This window comes from Amblyomma americanum, chromosome 3 (genome assembly GCF_052857255.1).
Source record: "Amblyomma americanum isolate KBUSLIRL-KWMA chromosome 3, ASM5285725v1, whole genome shotgun sequence".
Lineage (NCBI taxonomy): Eukaryota > Metazoa > Arthropoda > Arachnida > Ixodida > Ixodidae > Amblyomma > Amblyomma americanum.
Window position 1 is genome coordinate 95,855,357 of NC_135499.1, and position 20,869 is coordinate 95,876,225.

At 45.3% G+C, this 20,869-nt stretch overlaps 1 pseudogene; it reads left to right on the plus strand.

Annotated features, from left to right (window-relative positions):
- LOC144123896 (uncharacterized) overlaps positions 1 to 20,869 on the plus strand; it is a 121,250-nt pseudogene that overhangs the window by 97,475 nt on the left and 2,906 nt on the right.

Below are 20,869 nucleotides of genomic sequence, written 5' to 3' on the forward strand. Positions count from 1 at the left end.
GAGTCTACATTGCAAACTGCCGGCTCGCTTTTGACGATTTCTCAGCGGCGTGGGCGCTCTTATTACCTTGGCTCTCACACAACGCACTGGTCTTAGAACCACTTTTCAAAGCGTTTCATCGACCCTTTCAATGACATCTGCGCGGTTCCTCAGTGACTATGGCGTTTGGATCCTGATTACACTTTCACGGATTAAATCCGCGCCGCAGTGTCCGCTCTTCACGGAAAGAGAAATGCAGAAGCGCGCGTGTACTGATGCTACGCTGCGCGTTAAGAACATGTGGCCATTATTAATGGGGAGTCATCCGGTATGGCGTACCTAATAGCCCACGGTATTAATTTAGGAGGTAAAAATTCATTAACTACTATCCTATAATAGGTCCTTCAGCTCCCCTTCACGAAAATATACATTAAGTTTTAGCCCTATGTGTACTACTTTTTTGAAATTCTGATAATTAATAAATGTGCTTTATCACCAACTGCTCTTTGCATTCTAATTATGCGAGGCTCTTTCCCAGCCACTTAGTTTTATTGTTTCTAATTCAAAGAAATCACTGCAAGAGAATCAATATTCTGTTCCGTAGTACAGAGTTGCTTGCCGATAAAAATTATTTCAATGTTTGTAAACCAAGATAAGGTCCGCATGATGATTCTAAACGAGCCGTTAATAATTGTTGCTATTTTAGCTCGCGGCATCCGACATCTGTGCTGAAGATGTCACTCTCACTGATTAGACAAAATAAATGTAAAGATTATATTTTCACCTAAATTTGAGTGTACCATGCAGTAAAAAGTGCAGGACATGTTCGTATGTCATTAGGACGGCGTGAAGAAAGCACATATGAAGCGCGAAAAGGCACAGCTTCAAGTTCAACTTTTATTTCTTCATATCTGTTTGAGCTGAACCTCTGTCACTTTCTATACTTTCTAATTCTGTAATCTTCTTCGTCCAGAGTTCGTTTTGTTCAATTTCTTTTTTTTTCTCACCATCATGTCACGAGAACTTAGCAAGAAGCAGACACATGTGGCGTTTCCGAATCTACGCCAGAAAAATTCCCTCTGCCCCACGAGGTTGATGTTGCACCAGAGTACGTCCTTTTTCTTTTTTGCTCCTAAATTAATGCTTCAAAGTTTTAATGGGAATTTGGCGGCACCTGTTGGCAATATTATGAACAATGCGATCGTAGTTCTTACGGATGCCACCAGGTCGTGTTCACTGACCACGAACTTCTTGGGCAGCGCTGCAATGTACACATGGTCGTAGAACCAAGATATTCTTGCTTGATAGCAAGTGCTCATTTCGTCCTACAGATATCCAATGGCACTAAAATCTTTCTCGTCCTAAATCTGTAGAGTTAAGCATGTGAATAAATGCCGCATTTTACGCTCTCTTGACCCACCGTCTTCCACGAGAATTCGTTGTGAATCTGACAGCAATATTCCCCCTACCATAATGTGCGTGCAAACTATCTGGAATTAACAAAACTCTAAAGCGAACAATTCTGTATAACCGCATCCTCCATTTGCTTCTCTGTTTGATGATTAGTGCACCAGACTATAAGGTGCATCTGTTCACATGACGCAGCGCCGTGCCAGTATTACGCGAATAATTTTTTTGCTTAGCTTCTCATTTTCTCAAGGAGTTCAGCTGTAGAGCCGATCATTTCCCTTTCGGAGCGAATAATGGTGCCAGTGGGAAGTAAACTAGAACGCACAAAAACAAACACCGGGTTTCTTACTTGAATGCTCTCAGGAAGCGCATAATGATATAAACATTTTAAAACGCTATACGTACAACTGAATATCTTCAATTTCTTGCACGAAGAGGCTATGGAGTGCGGATAAAGTATGCATATGTGCATTCCGTAAACGAGATACGCACGTGCTTCGAGTGAGTTATGCAGAGGCTGGTAATTGTAATTGCTTTATTTCGCTAATTTACATTTTCACAGTCCGACGCAACTCAAGCATATTGTTATTGTGTGCGGCACTGGCATGTAGCAATATGCATAAGTGGTCCTTCACGAAAAGCTAGTAAAAACATACCCAACCATTCTGGATAAAAGCATTTTTGAACGCGAAGAGTCCATGAACGAATTTTTGTCATATACTGTAAGATTTCACTATAAAAATCAGTATACCCGCTGATCAGTAGTCTGAAGGCTTGTACTGTATTACTGTAAACGTTCTTGCTATTGTAAAAATTGTACCTCATTGGTTTTCTTTGCAGTCTCAACTGCTCGATGCGAAGACTGGAAAAACTTGAAAAGAAGGATTCTTCTATATATCGCAAAAATGGACCATTGTTTTCTCTATTTCCATAACAGTATATTACCATTTACTAATATTCGAAATTTTTGTCTAAGAATGTTGGAGTGGAAAATTAAATTTTAAACAAAATGTAGAGAAACACTTGCTCACAGTTAACCATATTCAACAACACGGCATCAGACAGCGATGTACGCAAGAAATACACAGTTCTAAATTTCTTTTTGAAACATCAGACGAACGATACAAAAAGAAAGGTAGCAATAACATCGACTCCGTCACCATCATAAATAACAACAATCATAAACAGATGTTTCTTAGTGCTCGCTTCGCACTTGTAACCGAAGAAAAGCATAATTCCTGTTCAATTACTTATAGAATATATATTGGACATAAAAACTGCTGAATATTTTGACATATTAACTATAAATTTTTGCAGTGTGTAAAATTCAGATTTGTTAGGTTGCTCTATTAAGATGTCCAGTGTCAGAATTTTTTTTTTCTGTTTAGAAGAATGTGTAGACCAAGCTGAAGGCAAGCGTAGCAAAAAGCGCAGATAAATGGGAGGATGACATTAGGAAGATTGTGTCAATAAAGTTGCTTCAGCTGTCATACAAAAGGTTTAAGTGCAGAGATATGGGTGGAGCGTTTTTCCTCTAGTGGGCGTAGTCAGGCTTGGCTGCTGATGCTATGATGGCGATGATGAAGATGACAAACTAAGTGTGAGTAACGTTAGATTTCGTGAGAACACTCCAGGCGTCTTGACAAAAGGCCTTATTGTTGCCATCGGCATAGTGGCCATTCCTGGCACGATATGAATTGAATTGAATTGAATTGCCTTTATTTCCGTAAACATACAATTTATGGGGGATATAGAAAAAAGTTTCTCATGGCAACTTGACGCACTTTAAATCTAGTCTGCTGGCAGCGCAGCAGGCACAGGCACTAATTCGGAATTGAGAAAAATAATGCACAAACAAAACCTATAACAGAAAAAGACATGTTGGTTTTTACATGATGCCAACTAGCGGAAATGCAATGTAAAAAATGTAAAAAAAAGATTACAAAAGTGCTACGCAATCCACAGTGTACACCTGAGCAACGAAAGCAATGATCGAAAGCATTTATAAAGTTAGCACTGTGAGGAAAAAAAACGTGATAAAGGCTAATATCAGAAGGAGATTTACAACAACAGTCTACATCGGAAGCAGTCACAAAACATCAAGAAAGCAAAAAGGCATGCTCAAAAATTACAAAAATACTCATACACGCGAGATAGGACAAGTAGCATCTACGTTATTACGTGTGAGAGAGTTTAACAGGCGCGGTAAGCGGTGGTGTAACATTTGAAGAGCATAGTTAGTGCGAGGATGCGGCACGTACCAGCGTTCAGGTGACCGTATGTTGTATTCTGTTCTGTTTCTAATTAATTGAGTTAAGGACATCATGTGTGACAGTCTGTTTTTCGTCTTTACGATAGGCTAGCAATAGCCCGAACTCTAACAGAGTGTGCAGTGCGAGTAATTTCAACTGTTTGAAAACAGGTGCAGTATCAGCATCTACTGGAGCGTTACAGATATTACGTATTACATTTTTTGAAGCACAAAAAACTGATTTATGTTTGTAGCAGACGTCGTACACCACTCGAGATAGCAGTAGTGTACGTGACTCAGGAAGAGAGCGTTATATAAAAGAAGTTTGACCTTACGTAGCAGAGGTCTTAAACTGAAGAGCACACCAGTGACTTGTGCAAATTTTCCTGCAAAGAAGTCTATGTGATCGTTCCATGACATACGGCTGTCAAAAAACACACCTAACGTTCTCGCAAACTGCACGAGCTCAATTCTTGAAGAATCTGATATTTTTCTCGGTCTCCAGGTTCACACCTTTATTTTCTGGTGGAAATAAGATAGCCTTAGTTTTGTCCATATTAATTTTCAAACCATTATCCTGTTACCATCTCGGTATTTTTTCAAGAACAGAATTTGCGGTTGAGACCAGGCTTGCAATATTGTTCGAGGAAATAAGTACCGTAGCATCATCTGCGTATATAATGTATTTGGGTTCGCTATCAACAAGAACAAGGTCATTTACGTAAATATTGAAAAGGAGGGGGCCCAATATGCTCCCTTTGGGAAATCCACCTGTTACTTGCTTGAACTGGGAGCAGATACCATTAACTTTAAGAAGTTGATTCCGCTGATTTAAATAAGATTTGATTATATCCAAAGTAATAACACGCATACCATAGTATTCTAGCTTCTTTAACAAAAGTTTCTGGTTAATAGAGTCGATCGTCTTACTAAAGTCGCCAAGAACCCTGAGCGTAAGCAGCTTTTTTTCAAAGTTTCTCAAATATTAGTTCATTTCGTGCTACTAACGCGAGCTGCGTTGATCGTCCCTTTCGGAAATCATATTGACAGTCGGTGAACAGGGTATGTTTTTCAAGGAAGTCTGATATACGCCGAAATATTATTTTGTCGAGTTCTATTCAGAATACTGGAAGTATGGAAATGGGTCTGTAATTAGATATCACTGTTTTATTGCCTTTTTAAACAATGGAAGTAATTTAGCTTTCTGAATATTGGCGGGAAATACCCCAGATGCCAGACAGAGGTTGTAAAGATATGCTAAAACGAGTGCTATAGTATATAAGTCATGCTTGACAAGTGTAATCTGTATGTTATCAATGTCACGGGACGTGGTATTACGTAACTCAGAAAATAAATGGACTAGCTCAGTTTCTGTATTAGGAGATAAGAAAATACTATCGGAGCACCTAACCAGAACGTAACTTTCGGCATTACTGTTTGCACATATACCAGCTGCACTAATAATATAATTATTGAAATAATCGGGAAGGATCTCTTCCGGTATAGTAATGCCATCTTTAAAACTCTTAGTTCTTGCATGTGACGGCGACACTCGATTTAGCATATTATTTAGTTTTTCAAAGTTTTGCGACTATCATTATTTCAATACATGAATTATTCATATTCATAAAAAGTCCTGGCTTTCCGAATCTCCTTTATTAACTTGTTACGGTAGCGTTTAATTATGTGTAGATCGGTTATATTATGCGACTTCACAAACTTGTTACAGAGCATGTTTTCAAGCTTTATTTTGTGAAATAGGTAATCAGTGATACACGGTTTGCGAATGTGCGAAGATTGCTTGCGTTTAGTTCGCAGAGGAAAATTTTCTTGGTAACACGTGCTGAAAATACGCAGAAATTCATAATATGCCGATTCGGCACACTATGTGGTAAGTGGCATATACATTACGCCAGTCAAGTAACTGAATCTCTCTGCGAAACGTTTCCAGACGGTTTGGTGTAATCACTGGGCTGCGGAAAAGACGCTACCTTTTATTTTTGTGCATCCGTCAAGACAGAAGAAAACTGGCATATGGTCGCTCAGGATAATGGAAAGAACGCCAGCCTTTGTGAAGGCCGTTGAAACATCGGTGATAAACAAATCTAGGCAAGTGCATGCGGCATGGGTTACTCGTGCTAGGACGGAGATAAAGCTTCAGCAACCATGCGACTGAAGCAAGATATGAAAATCCCGGGTTAGGCGAGTATCAGCTAGAAGATCATTATCAACACTCCAAATGACGTCATACTTATACGCAGAAACTTGTGATGACATTATCGAGGAACCAAAAGAAACGTAAGGTATTGCCACCTGGTGGACGATAACACACCGAGTAGACACTTATGCCGTTGAGAAAGGATAGAACTTCGTAATCATCTGTGACACAGGAGAATTCTTCGATGTAGTCGACATTAATATCATTACGAAGAAGTGAGCTAACACCACCACCGAGAGAGGTAGTCCTGAATTGCTTGAAATACTGATAGCCAGGTAGATGCCGAAAATGAGAACTGCGGTTGTACCATGTCTCAGATAACATAACGAAATCAAAGTTAAATCAATCAATCAATCGAAATCAAGACAAAAGTTAAAACTCAGAATTAAGGCTTCCTAAGAACAAACCTAGCTCATTATGTTTGCTTCGAACAGACTGAGAGTTTAAATTAAAACATTTAGTGAAAAGACGGTACTGCGAACCGATGTAGTCAAGTAATTCCGTAGGCGATACCCAATCAGCACTTGACATGGTGAACTGATGACATGATTGACCCGTCATTTCAGACTGTTCGGATCAGGTTCATTATTTACCACGCGAGCACTATCTCCTTCTTCCTTCCTAATAAAGATCTTGCCACCGCAGTGCCAGACAAAGCGGAAGTCATTCGCTATCGCCCATTCCTTAGCCTTCCTAAGTAGAGTCCTGTTTTACGCTGTCAAGCTTTCCATCACATGTGGGCCAAATTGAAGAATCCGGAGCAGTTTTCTTTTCTCTAACCACTTATCTCGAGCCGACTGGTTTGCAAAACGTGTTATCCGCTTTAGCTGGCCGTCTGTTGTATTGCCGAAACACACTGATCACTCAGCATGTCCAGCTTGAGTTTGGATGCAATAGCATAAATTTCGGTAAGCAGGCATGCATCTTGAACGTGCTTAAGACCATGAACTTCAAGGTTAATTGTTCTTCTCTGATACTAGATGTTATTTACTGAAGAGGATGTGCGCTGTAGTTCGGCACCAGAGCTGACTGTTTTTTTTAAGCTTTGAAACCTTAGCGGTGACATATTCATTCTCGACTTCATGCCTGGTTACATCACCAAGGACTGCGTCGTATTTGTCAGACATAACCTTGACCGATGCTTCCAGGTCCTGAACCATCTTTTTTAAGGGTAAGAGCACGTCAAGCTTTCTATTCATCTCGAGAAGCAGAGCAGCGACAGAAGTATCTTCAGCACCTTTGGGATAGGAAAAATTTTGGCTCAGACTTATGTTGCTCTGTATATTTCCACAATTTCTTGTAGTCCTCTTCATTCAATTTAAAAGTTTTCCTTGAGGCTCCAGAGCAAGAACCCAAATAAAAAAGGTTTAAATATTCACAGCACGCCATTTGCCGAGTATCAGATGACCTGTCTCCGATGCATTTCGCACAGGTTGTATCATCGAGATGGCCCATTGCAACTTAAAACACAGTTATCTGTACAGAAAAAAAAGGACAACAGACAACAACTAAGAGCACTTCGGACATAAAAAATACAGAAAAGACGAAGACGAAGGGAGTGAAGAAGACGAAGACCTAGTTGGTGGTACGTGTCTGCTTCTAGCTCTGTGTTTTCGCTTTTCGCTGTCTTCTCGCGTGGCGTGGGTCGGACAGTGCCCTCCGTGAGACCGAATGCTGACGACGCCCCTGCCGAGAAATTCCCGGCAAGGTGGGCACATTCTCAAGTGAGAAAACCCAGCCGGAACCCTCACGGGCAAGCTAGGCTTAGCTCGGCGCAGCCGAGCGAGGCCGCGCTACGCGTCTGCATGGATTCTGCGTTGTCGACGACAGCTACGCGGATGCCCGCTGTGTTGCCACCTGACGCAGCCTCGACATCCACGCAATCGTCAGCGCCTCCGGGCCTCCAGCCTGCGCCGTCTTCCGATGCTACGACTTTGGCCTGTGACATGGACTGCTCCGCCGCCTCCATGCCCGTGACACTCTCTCAAGAAACTGTTCCCTTCGCGCCGGTTCAGTATTGCCTCCAAGGGCCATCACCAGCGTCTGAGCGCCTGCCACCTCCACAGATGCCTTCCGTGAGTCAAGCCTCTCTGCCACCTGCTGCGAACTCGTTCTGCGTTACTATCAAGCCGACATTGCGTTTCGATATGATTGCCATCCCTGCCATAATGTTCAAGCCACAATTGACCACGCTCTTGGCTCTTCGAACTACTGCGGGCTTATCCTCCATTGCCCATCGAACACCATCACGGTAAACTGGATGGACGCTCAGAAAATGTGCGCAGTTACGCGGATCCCCCTGGATGACAGCAAGCATGTCCCGGTGCAAATATATTTTGCATCTGGTCCTGACACCCTCCGCTGCATGGTTTATCATGTCGACAGCATGAGCCCTCCCAAGAAAGTGCGCGCAACCATTCGCTGCTCAACTCACGTAGTACTGCAAGCACGGCCTATGGGGCGCCGGGGCTCATACCTGCTCATCCTGCAAGGCCCTTAACTCTCCCGAAATACGTTACCTACTACGGTGCGATCGTCAAACCACAGCCCTTCCGACCTCGTCGTATATTTTTGTTATCACTGCCAAAAAGAAGGACATATGCAAAATACCTGCCCTAATCCAGCAGCTGTGGCCGACATGAGGGAAACAACAGTTCCTTGTGCCCTGTGGAAATCCCCGGACCATGACGTTCGCTCCCCCGCTTGTCCAAAGAAGAAGCAAGCGAAGAAGTTTCACAAGTCACCTGCAAAAATGGATGTTCCTACAAGTAATCGCTTTGCAGCTCACGCATATGACGACAACGACTTCCCTGAAGTTCCTTCATCTGAGCCCGCTGCTCACCAAACGTCTCCTCACCAGCGTGCATACGCACAAGTGGCTCACCTTCCCGGATCAAATGGTACGCCAAAACGTCCAGTGCATCCATCACATGTTGATACCACAGATGAAGACACAGCTTTAGACAATGCAATCGCGGAGGCTCGCCGCCGATTAGACGAACTCACCCAGCGCCGGGAAGAGCGTCGTTTTCAATCCTCTCGAAGAATTCTAATAAATCGGGAGCAATTATCAGATGAATCACCTCGAGTAAGCACTGGGCCACAATCAAGTGACGACCACCTGTTAGCTGTGACTACCCCGACAGTGGATAAGATATTAGCGCTGATGATGCAGGTGACATCCCTCATCGTGGAAGCTCTTTGTCCTCGTCATGGATAGCGCATAATCATCTATGGTGGTGTAGTGGAACTGTCGAGGATTCTCTAATAAGGCCTCTGAAGTGAACATCCGCCTTCGCGACGGAATGCTAAAGGCATTGGCGTTCCTACTGCAAGAGCATAATTCACTTCCACGCCTTTCAGGTTTCTGCGCATACCATTCACTCTCTATCCCTGATCGCCGTTGCACCACCTCGTCATTCAGCCCAGGTAAATCTGCTATTTATATTCGCAATTTAGTTCCGCACACACCGCTCGACATTTCCCGGTGGTGCAATACACGTCAAGAGGTTGTCGCCCTTCTCGTAAAACTTGCACACACTCCCCTTGTTCTAGTTTCTTTTTATAGTCCTCTTGGCTCCGCATCTCCTAATCTGGGATGGGTTCGTTTTCTACGTTCTACCAACTGGGGTATCCCTATTCTAATTGGTGGTGACTTTAGCGGCGCACACACTGCGAGGGGATACCCATCGGATGCCTCAAGGGACGCACACATCCAAGGGAGCTTTTCGGATCATTCCTTTCAACTTTTAAACCATCCGAATACTTCTACCCGCCCACGACGGGCCCCGTATTCACCTGATTTGACTTGGTGGTTAAGCCCCGGTAACCCTCGTCGGGCTCTTGATTCTGATACTTGGGGTAGCGATCACAGGCCTATTTTGATCTCCCTTAAGCCTACGCGCCTACATAAAATACGCCTCACTGTACGAATAACATCATGGGACTCTACGCGCAGACAATCATTTATCTACATTCAACCCCTTTTCAGCACTGTCTACTCTCTCTGCTGTTCTCGCTACTCACACTGTTACCACTACTGTAAATGAAAACGACCCAAACCCGGACATACATCTCTTGAATCTGTGGGCTTCTTCCTCAGGTGGATCTTTACGCTACTCGTCACCACGATGACCCATCGGCTCTTCCTACTCTTCACCGCGCTACCGCACGGGCGCGGCGCTATGCAAAGCGGCTAGGCAGGCAACGCTGGGCTGCATGGTGTGCCCGCCTGTCCTCTACGCAGGGCAATCGAGATCTTTGGAGAGTGTTTCACTTATGGAGTGCCCTTCTCAGGTTGCAGATTACACAGAGAGCATTCGCCTTGCGCTAAATGTGGATGAGGGCACATTTGCACAACAAGCGGCCCGTCAATTTTTTCCAAACCATGACTGCACAGCTACGTCTCCACCTGACATATCGGTTACAAAGCCCTCCGATGGGATTACTTCTGACCTCACCACGGCAGAGCTGCTGGCCTCCATTGAACGTTTAAAAACTACTACTGCTCCCGGGCACGACGGCATACCCAACTTCTTATTCCGTAACTTGGAAGGGAGGGCTTTGCAAACCCTCTTTGATACTTTTAACGAAGTGTGGCTTTCTGGCATCATGCCGGGAGACTGGAAGCATTCCATTGTGGTTCCAATACCCAAGTCCGGTCAGCTTCCAGCATCTCTCTTGGTCCTTCGTCCAATTTTCCTTACGCCTACCATCTGCAAGCTTTAAGAAAACATTCTAGCCGCACGCTTGTCGTGGTGGCTGGAATCCCATGACTGTTACCCAGATTCCCAAATTGGTTTCCGCCCACAAATTATAACGGAGGACGGTCTTGCTACTTAGGCTGCTGACGTGCTTGACCACTTTCCGCAGAGTCACCATGTACGAATCGTAATCGCCACAGACATAACAAAGGCATATGATAACATCCTTCACTCTGTCATTCTTGCCTCTCTTCAAATTCTTGGTCTCCCTCACCGGTTCCTCCTCTCAATTCACGTGTTTTTAGCAAATCGAACCTTCAGCATGCGAGTCCACGAAAAGCCGTTTGGTAACTTCACTTCCAATAGAGGAGTGCCGCAGGGCTCCATTCTCGCCCCCACATTATATAATGTTGCTTTAATTCCTCTTGTTCCAGCCCTATAGAGACCATTCCTTGTATCCGTGCGCTTGCGTATGCCGATGATATAACCTTGTGGTGCTGTCATCTAGATGCATCTATTCATCAGTCGGTCCTTCAGCACGCGCTGGATGTATTGACATCTCGAATCCCACCTCTGGGTCTAACACTCTCTCCTACTAAATCATGTTTCATTCGCATTAAAAATAAAGCCGGCTTATGGAAAGCTCCCTTTTTAATGTTTTCTGTACATAATTCTCCGATTCCTCAGGTAGAAACTGTTCGTATTCTTGGTCTTCTCCTCCATACATGTGGGACTGGCACCCCGTGGCTTTCAGCCACCCGTAAATCGGCTCACACTGCTCTAGGTCTGATTCGTCACATAGCTATGCGCTCTGGTGGCGCACGTGCGCATACGACCGGCCAGCTTGTGCGCTCTATCCCTCAGCCACGGATAGTATATCAGGCACAATTTCAACGTCTCACCCACAGACAGTGGGAATCCCGTGAAGCTATCAATCGTGAGGCTATGCGCGGCATAACATATCTGCCTCGTTTAACACCCATACCTGTGCTACAGGAGTTCGCCCAACGTAATACACTCTGTGAACTCATCGACCAACGGCTGGCAAATAGAGCTAGAAAACAATCTCTCCAACTTCATCGTTGAAAGACACTTCCTCCGTGGTCATATTACCAGCTCACTGACAATCGCCACACTGTTTCGCCGTCGGTATCAGCAACGTATCTGCCCGAAGGGTGCATATTATATACGGATGCATCACATTCTGCACAGAATAGAGTTATTGCTGTGTATAGTTCATCCGTATCTCGACTCTCGCGCGACGTATACTGCGGATACGTGCACTCCCCTGGCATTGGAACTTCAAGCCATTTATAATGTCATTGATTCCCTTCCGCTCGTTCCAACATTCAATACAGTTCATATTTACACCGCCTCCCGCGCCGTCCTTAAACAGCTTAAGGCTGTTCGACGGGCATTCCAGATTTCACAATCCATTCATCTGCTCTGCGCAAAGCATCCATATCCTGTGCGCATACACTACATTCGCGCCCATGCAAAGGATCCACATAACATTCAAGCGGATCTTATGACTGATCTTCATACATCAGACGATCCGCCACCTTCCCCTCGATCCGTTCCTGACCCATGTTTCGCGCTCTAACACGCGCTCTGATTCCTCCGTGTTCGCACCCTCTCCGTCGTAGTCTTACTCGGCAGGAGGAGGTATCCGTGCGCCGGATTCTGACAGGGGTGGCTCTGACACCATCTGTCCGTCATCGGTGGCGTGCCAAAGGTTTGCCAGCACCTAACAGGTTCCCTCACTGTAGCGCTGCACCGGACATTTGTGATCTGCGGCACTTGTTGTGGACGTGCCCAGCGACGGCTGCTATAAGAAAACGGCTCCTCAGGGAGGTGGGCCTGCGGTGGAACCATGAAAGTGACTACGTGAAGTGGACTATGAACAACCGTTTCATCAGCAACCTCTTCGACTCCCTCAGCGCAACGAGTCTTCACTCCTTCTTATAACTTTCAATCCCGTGTATTCCTTCCCCCTTTCCTCTTTTCAACTTATGCCTCATGGCACACTTCTGGAATTAAAAAATACAGAAAAAGCAGCGTGGAGGCAGCAGCAGCAGACTAGGCTAACATGAGTGTCTGCTGCATAAGACAACAAGTGGAAACAAACAACCTGCAAGATGTTCGTAGCCGGTTTAGACAGCGTGTCGGCCTCTCAGCTAATAATAATAATAATTGGTTTTGGGGGAAACGAAAGGGCGCAGTCTCTGTATCATATATCGTTGGACACCTGAACCGCGCCGGAAGGGAAGGGATAAGGGAGGGAGTGGAAGAAGAAATGAAGAGGTGCCGTAGTGGAGGGCTCCGGAATAATTTCGACCACCTGGGGATCTTTAACATGTACTTACATCGCACAGCACACGGGCGCCTTAGCGTTTTTCCTCCATATAAACGCAGCCGCGGGCGGTTTCGAACCCGGGAACTCCGGATCAGTAGTCGAGCGCCCTAACCACTGAGCCACCGTGGCGGGTGCCTCTCAGCTGCCGCTGCTGGAATAACGGTAGTCTTGTGGGCGGTGCTTTTTATGCCTTGGCTTTGGTTCCCCTGGCGCTTCCGTCACAGCAGCAGTGATGTGGCTATTGACGCAGACGGACAATCGCTTGCGGTTCTTCTGAGACTAAGCTGTACTTGGGGCTCCGAAGCAATTGATCAGGCGGCATCTGAAAGAAGTTCGTAGCAGGTTTAGACAGCGTGTCGGCCTCTCCGTTGCCACTGCCAGAATGACGGCAGGCTTGCGGGCGCTCCTTTTTAGGCCTTGGCTTTGGTTCCCCTGGCGCTTCCGTCACAGCGGCAGTGATATGGCTGTTGACGTTGACGGACGATCAATTGCGGTTCTTCTGAGACTAAGCTGTACTTGGGGCTCCGAAGCAGTTGACCAGACAGCATCTGAAAGTAGTTCGTAGCAGCTTTAGACAGCTTGTCGGCCTCTTCATTGCCGCTGCCAGAATGACGGCAGGCTTGTGGGCGCTCCTTTTTAAGCCTTGGCTTTGGTTTTCCTGACGCTTCCGTCACAGCGGCAGTGATATGGCTGTTGACGTTGACGGACGATCACTTGCGGTTCTTCTGAGACTGCGCAGTAGTTGGGACCAAGAAGCAGTTGATCAGGCGGCATCTGAAAGAAGTTCGTATCAAGTTTTGACAGCGTGTCGGCCTCTCCGTTGCAGCTGCCAGATTGACGGCAGGCTTGTGGGCGCTCCTTTTTATGCCTTGGCTTTGATTCCCCTGGCGCTTCCTTCGCAGCGGCAGTGATGTGGCTGTTGACACAGACGGACGATCACTTGCAGTTCTTCTCAGACTGCGCAGTAGTTAGGGCTCCGATGCAGTTGATCGGGCGGCATCTGAAAGAAGATCATAGCAGGTTAAGACAGCATGTCGGCCTCTCCGCTGCCGCTGCCAGAGGTATGCAGGACCTCGATAGAGAATACCCAAGCACACAGTAGCGATGGTCCAGTGGTTTGAGCCTCCACCCCTTATGCGGGAGTTGCACGGTTCGATCCAAACTGTTAAATCCCAGCGGTGTTCTTAGTGGGAACTAGCTTTTCCATGCCGCCGGCCTGTCTTCTTATGGGTGAAATGCTTAGCAAACTGGTTTCTGACCTTGAGTAGATAAAAAATAGCTTGTGCCATGGTGCTCTTTGGCCAAAGCGGAATTTGTGCCATTGCAATTCATCATCGTCGTCGTCATCAAAACGTGTTAGCGTGTCCTTGAACAATGTAGACGTCAGGGGCACACCAGCCTCGATTGTAGTGGGTGCATTAAATGGATGTGGTGTTCTGATGATTGAGAGAGGAAAAAGTGCAGTACACCGCGCGATCGAAAACGCCTCGCACACCCTTACCCTGTAATATTTCCCTTTGACAGCCTCACCTTGGTGACTTCCGCTGCCTTTCTTTCAGAGAGCACAACTAAAACGAACCATTCAAAGTATGACTTCTGCGCCAGCCGTGCCAGATGGGAGCACTTCAGTCACTGTGGTCGCAACTGGTTTTGATAGCCCTGAAATCTTTTCGGTCTTTCAGCATATGATGTATAAGCCATCGTATTTATTCTTCATCGTATATTTTGGGCTCCCAACTTACTTGATACAGATTCATCTCGAAGCAGCTCCGGTCAGAGCCTGGATTTTAGCTTAAAGGAAGAAAGTGCCTGCAGCTGCAATTGCGCAATGGCTATAAGACGTTCAACTTGGTTTGCGTGGTCGAATCTTGACACTGCGGTGACATTTCGATGAAGGTGAAAAAAAAATTGCTGATGGCCTAGCTCTGCTGGGCCAGGATATACATAGCGAAAGCGCGGCGACTTCTGCATCGAAAAAGTGAATTCACTAGATGCGCCTTTATTCATGGCGAAAGGTTGGGCCATCGTGGCGGAGTGGCAGCGTCTCCGCCTCAAACGCCAAAAGTCGTGTTTCGATTCCGAGCCTCGGCGCAGTTTTTTTTGTTTCTATTCAGTTAGTGTGCGGGGGCGGTTTCAGCGGCTCCCATAGATGCCGCCACCAAATACGTTGGTTAGCCGTTAAGCGCAGGCTCTTTTAAGGTGCGGTTTATACTCCGGCGAAACGAGCGCCCCGCGCCTGCACGGCGACGTCACGTCGGCCAAAACGAGGCCCTCGATACTCGAACTGCGCTTGACCGCCGACGCATTTGGCGGCTTCGGCGCACTGTGACCGCAATGGCGGAGACTTGGAGCACGTCTCTATTTCGCGCCGAGTATGCCAGCCGCCGCCGGCCCGGCCAGACCGGTTCGGCTCAGCGGCGAGGCGCTCATTGTGACGTCATGTGCCTCCTCGGAGCACCGCCGCGGCGAAATCGCAAGTTTGCGGCCAGTAAAGTTCTCGCTTTAAAATGTGGCCGAGCTTTGAGATACCAGTTCACGATCAAAATGCTGCGAGAACGACATTAAGCCGAAGCCGTCCATTTCGGCATCCCTCATCATGGACGTAGGGAATATAGCCGGCCACCGCTACTAAGAACATAAAGTGGAAACCAATGTTTCACAAATTCTGGGAAAACAAGAAGGTCATAAAAGCGTGCTAGTTTCGTTCTGTCATTGCGTGCTACAGCGAAAGTGATACAGAATATCAGGTGACGCAGCAGTCCAGCCTGTGTTTATATATGATGGGAAGTTGTAAGTATGAGTGGCTGCTCAATGAATACACCTTAATACTCTTCGGAGATACAGCTGTGGCGTGATATCTTAAAAGGGAGTCCGAACAAAATGTAAGTAAACCTTGCAGGTTGACAACGCATCTGAGGGCTTCGTGCGCAAGTACTTCGGCCAGTTTCACAAGGCACCGTGAGCAGAATAGTGAGCGTCGCTTCGGCCGAGGAGACGCTGCTAGCCCTTGTGCCGGCAACTTTATCGACTACGTCAGGAGTTTCGTGTTCGGAAGCGTCTTCCGCCAGGAAGAGTAAGCAGTTTCTCAATCTAGCAATTCCCAATCTTCGGGCTTCTACTCCAGCCGATCCGAAATATCCGGAGGCTGAACGCGAATTTAATAATGAATACGTTTTAAGGACATTATGGATATTATTCTGAAACAATATAGTAAAATGTTGGTCTGATAGTCTCTCGGGTGCAGAATTTATACACATTCCGCAGGGACAAATTGCTCTTACGTATTCGTTACAAAAACCATACCTATTGCAATCTATAGCAGACATAGCAAAAGCAAACGGAGTTGCTTAGCTCTCTCTAAGGTGACAGACCCTCCAAAGCAAATAATGACCAAAAAGCGATGTTTATTTACTTCGCACGGTGGGTCTATACTTTTTACGGCAGTCTTTAATGTAACCTCTCAATCAATCCAGCGTTCTGTGCGTGTTGATAGATGTGCGTGCGGCTTTGATGTGCGGGAATCAATGCTTATACTTTAAATTGTTGCGAGCGTTTTAAAATTTCTCAGAAATGGGCCAGTTCGAAACAGAAACGAAAACCTTTGCAGAAACAAACTCATTGACATGGTGGACTTAGTTATTATAAAAAACATCATAATCGAATAGCTAATTCATGACTTGTTTGCCGCGGGCAAAGCGGCAATAAATAGGGGGGGGGGGGGGGGGGGGGGTTGCGCATTGAAAAAATTACCCACGCAAAAATTTAACCTTCTTGCTTTATTGCAGTGCTTCACAGTGCAACTAACAGAGCGCTCCTTTTAGGGGCATATAGAAAAAAAATTATACGTATTGCTTAGGAGGAAGTAAAATCATTGATTGCCAAAATTGGAGAGATGAGCCCGAACGACCACAAATTATAAAATTATTCAGCCACAAAATAAAAGAATAAATGCTAGAATACATGGTTTATGCGTTACTATGTCGGAAAAGAGCACAAATTTTGCGAACCCTTGATGCCCTGCATTGCGATCACTAAAAAAAAATGTCAATTGTTTGCCAGTAGCGCTTACGGCTTCTTCGCAGTTCAGTGGCAAACTCGACCCGGGCGCGCCTTAAAGAAAAGTCGATGCGCTTCACTTCTTCTCTCACAGGTTCCCTTAGATCTTGCCCGGCATACCTCCTCAGAGGATCGAGAACCAGTGAGGTTTTGGGCAACAGCGAAAATGAAGGTTACAGACGGTCACTTGTCAGTTGTCCGAGCTTAATGGAGCACTCAGCTCTGTCGGAAATAAAATCAGACGAATGCACACCGTCTCTTCGCAGAAGGCTGTTTCTTGCATCTTGAGAGCCAAGTGTCAATGCTGCGCGATCGCCAGAGCCAAGGCATTGCTGAGCAGAGTCGGGGCGAGCATAGGGCCCAATTCTCGACGTGATCGCCGCACGTTGAGAACTTTAAAATTGGTTCCTCATATGGTGGACGAAAAATCTAAATCCGAAACTTAAGTGCAATGCTTTTGCAACATACAAAATGAGATTACTTGTCCAGAATCGATTAACTATCGCGCAGAATAGACTATATCAAGCCCCAGTTTGAAACTGAACTGTTTGAATAGGTGCGGTAAAGGAAGAGTTCACTAAATTCGAAATTAGCGCATCGTGCTGAATAGCACCAACAGAAAGTTCGAAGTAGGTATGAAAGATTAGACCGTATCTCTTTTGAAACAAAGAAAGTAATTAAACAATAGAAAATCGGTGATTAGAACTTCGGAAGGTGACTAATAAATATAGGACTTGCAAGTGTGTAAACATCTGAAGTAAAGTAACTGCATTACAATGTGAATTGGAGGGTAATTAATAGGGAATTGAACACCTGATGCTTGTACGGCGATTAAGATACGCTAGCTGTTGGCCACGAGAACATGTTCTTACGGCTTGCTTAAAGCGAAGCTGTAAATGTATTTCCGGCGCCGCCTTTTACCACATGATTGTGAAAGATTGTGATTGTGAAAGAGGAAGCGGTGTCGGTGTCGGCGTAGCTATGTGGAACCGCGTACGGGACCCTTTAGATACCTTTAACGGAACGTGTACTGCGTTACCATTGTCATCGCCGGAGTACCAGGAGCCCGCGCGCCGTCTTGTGCTCGCACCAGTGGCCTTGAGGGCGCCAGGTGGCGCCAAGTACCCGGCAGCTGCGCACTCGCCTGCAACGCAGCGAATAATCAGCGCGTGTGCACTGGCAGTAGCCGGGCTCCCGGTACTCTGGTAACGGTTACACGGTACACGGTATGCTAAAACCTCTATATTAACGTTTTTACGTCACACTCTTAAAGTCGAAGCTTTTTTTTCTTCGGCGCTTGATGCACCGAGGACGATATTCATTGTCAGCTGCGGAGTCATTAATTTTAAGAACAAAATTGCCGAGTATTGTGCATGCCTTGGTACAATTGAGAAGACAGTTAGAATTTGGCGCATGAGCAATTGGAACACATAATCAGCGGACGCTGCACTTGCTCCGAGTTTCCTGAGCGCCCCATGCTCTCCGTTGTGGTTTTGGGTGGAAAAACCTCCGTAATTCTTTGCACTGCACAGCTTTAAAGAACGCCTGCTTTTCGTTTCATAAACTGATATAGCATCATCATGTCCACGGCTTCGCACTCATTATTTGGTGCTTTAAAAGTTTATTATTAAAATGCAGTTATCTAACTAACTAATTATGCATACTTGTATCGTTGCTCACTTTCGCCTTGACTGACAGTTTCTTCGTGAAAATGTATTCTTTCTGTTTCGAGATCCTTATTTAAAGGAATTATTTTATTTGTTTTCTGGAGCTTACACTATAGCCGAATATATTCAGGAGATAAGCATACTTCATAAAGGACCATATACTGTATGTTACCTGTCGAGTACGTTTTCTATTTTAGGGTGAATAATTTGTAAGCCGCGCGGAACCTCGCAATTTATCCTTGCATGGCGCCAAGGTCATTCTTGCTTAAACTGTAAAGCATTTTCAGATAATGAAGTTCCTAATTCATTTCTATTTTTTTAGCAATGAAGACTCTACGTCATTAAGGTAAGTACGTTCATCACATACCTACAAGTACTTACCGAATTCGTGAATTTTTTTTGGAAACCGGGAAAAGCGTTATGTTTTGCAACCTAACAAGGTTACCTACCAAATGCATGTTCATTTCTAAGCATTGCCCAAATGAGAGTACGAGTATACGGACATAGAAGTAAATAACACCTAGTTACTAAATGCAGAAAGTCTAATTATGAACTTAGTGAATTCATAATTTTTCAAACAATACTCAACCATCGGTTGCATAGTGTTCCTAGTGAGCTTTTGCATCTCCTCCCGTTAGGCTTGAGGCCTGGTGGAACCCCAACGCTGTGCTAAGCGGAGTTATCGCCTTGAACGCGATGCACACGGCCGTGCTCCGCCATCTATCCGGAGATGCGAGCGCCAACATCGCAATGAAGGTGCGCCTCTACAAGGAAGAAGAGGTGAGCTCCCCTGCACTCTTTGCTGAGGCAGAAATTCTGACCTTACGTTACGGGTTGTCTTGTTGTGATCTAAACTCAAATGATGTGAATGCAGTTATTTACTTACGACATTTTGACTGCAGCGCTTATGCGGACTCGCCCAATTTGGAACAAAATAATTAGGCTATCATATCCGCATTTCAATTTTAACTCGTCCAATGAGCCAATTACAATATGCCTCCCTAGCTCGACAAACAAGGGCCGCATCTATTCTGAACATTTTGTCCTGCATGCATCCACGTCCGGCATGTTCGCGACATTTTGTACACAGGGGTACAAACAACTAAAACACATTGACAGCTTTTTAGCATCCTTCAGGCTCAGAACATATGATTTGGACTATAGAGAAAAACTGAAAACATTTCTCAGCGCTCAGCATACAGGAAGCAGCTATACAATTTCGCAAATTGCACAGTGTTGCACAGCAGATTTGCGAGTTAAACACTTCAGTGCTATCCTTAAACGTGTTCTGAAAACATTCTTCTGAAGAGCTTCCCTTGAGAATCGACAACTAAAGCTAACCAAGAAGATGAGACGTCCGTACAGACCTGTGTTCGGACCTAAAATATGAATTAGGTGATGAACATATATAAATTTGCTGCAAAAGTTTTCGAAAAGACGAAGTGAACAGCCAGCTAGGAATCTCGAGAAATAAAAAGCGCAACTTCTTGATACGGGTGATAAGCAACTGACCTAAAGGTTATCTGAGGAGAAGTACCATCTTTACCTAAAGTAACCAGAAAGCGAAAAGCAAGGGACACGTGTAAGTCAAACTTGCCCTGTTTTTTTTTCATTTTAAATTATCCCTATCAAGTTGGCAGCAATATATTTTACATTGTAAAGCGGTAATTGCCGATGCAGGCCAACTTTATTTATCTGAACTGTCCCTTTGAGTTGAGAGTCCGAAGGACCAATGGAAGTATTTTTCCGAGTTAAAGTAACTCAAAAACATGTAGGGTACATTGCGGGAACCGTCTCATAAATCCAGCTAAAATGATTGATGTGCAATGCACAAAATTTGCCAGCATAGATATCTGAACGTATAAGTTTGGCTGAGAACGTAGGTAGTGTGGTCATCGCGGCGAAATATTTTGAGCAATACAGAGGACTTGGCTGAGCGAAAGGCTTAGTTTGCGCAGTTGCACAAATAATGGTCACACCGCCGTACGAAATTTAGCAATCCTTAACATACTATCTAGCAAGAGCTGTTATCGGTTATTCGAAATACTTTGCCCCGTGGTACTCCAGCGTGCTTGTGGTTTCCAGTATACGCGTCAGGGCCTTACTAGATGAACAGCGATGGGAAGAATGCTTGCGAATGTACCCTATTACTGTTTTGCCAAAGGTAACCAGGCTGTAGGGCTTATCAGCAGTATAGTGGAGCCCTTATGGCTTCTTTAAAGGTAAACA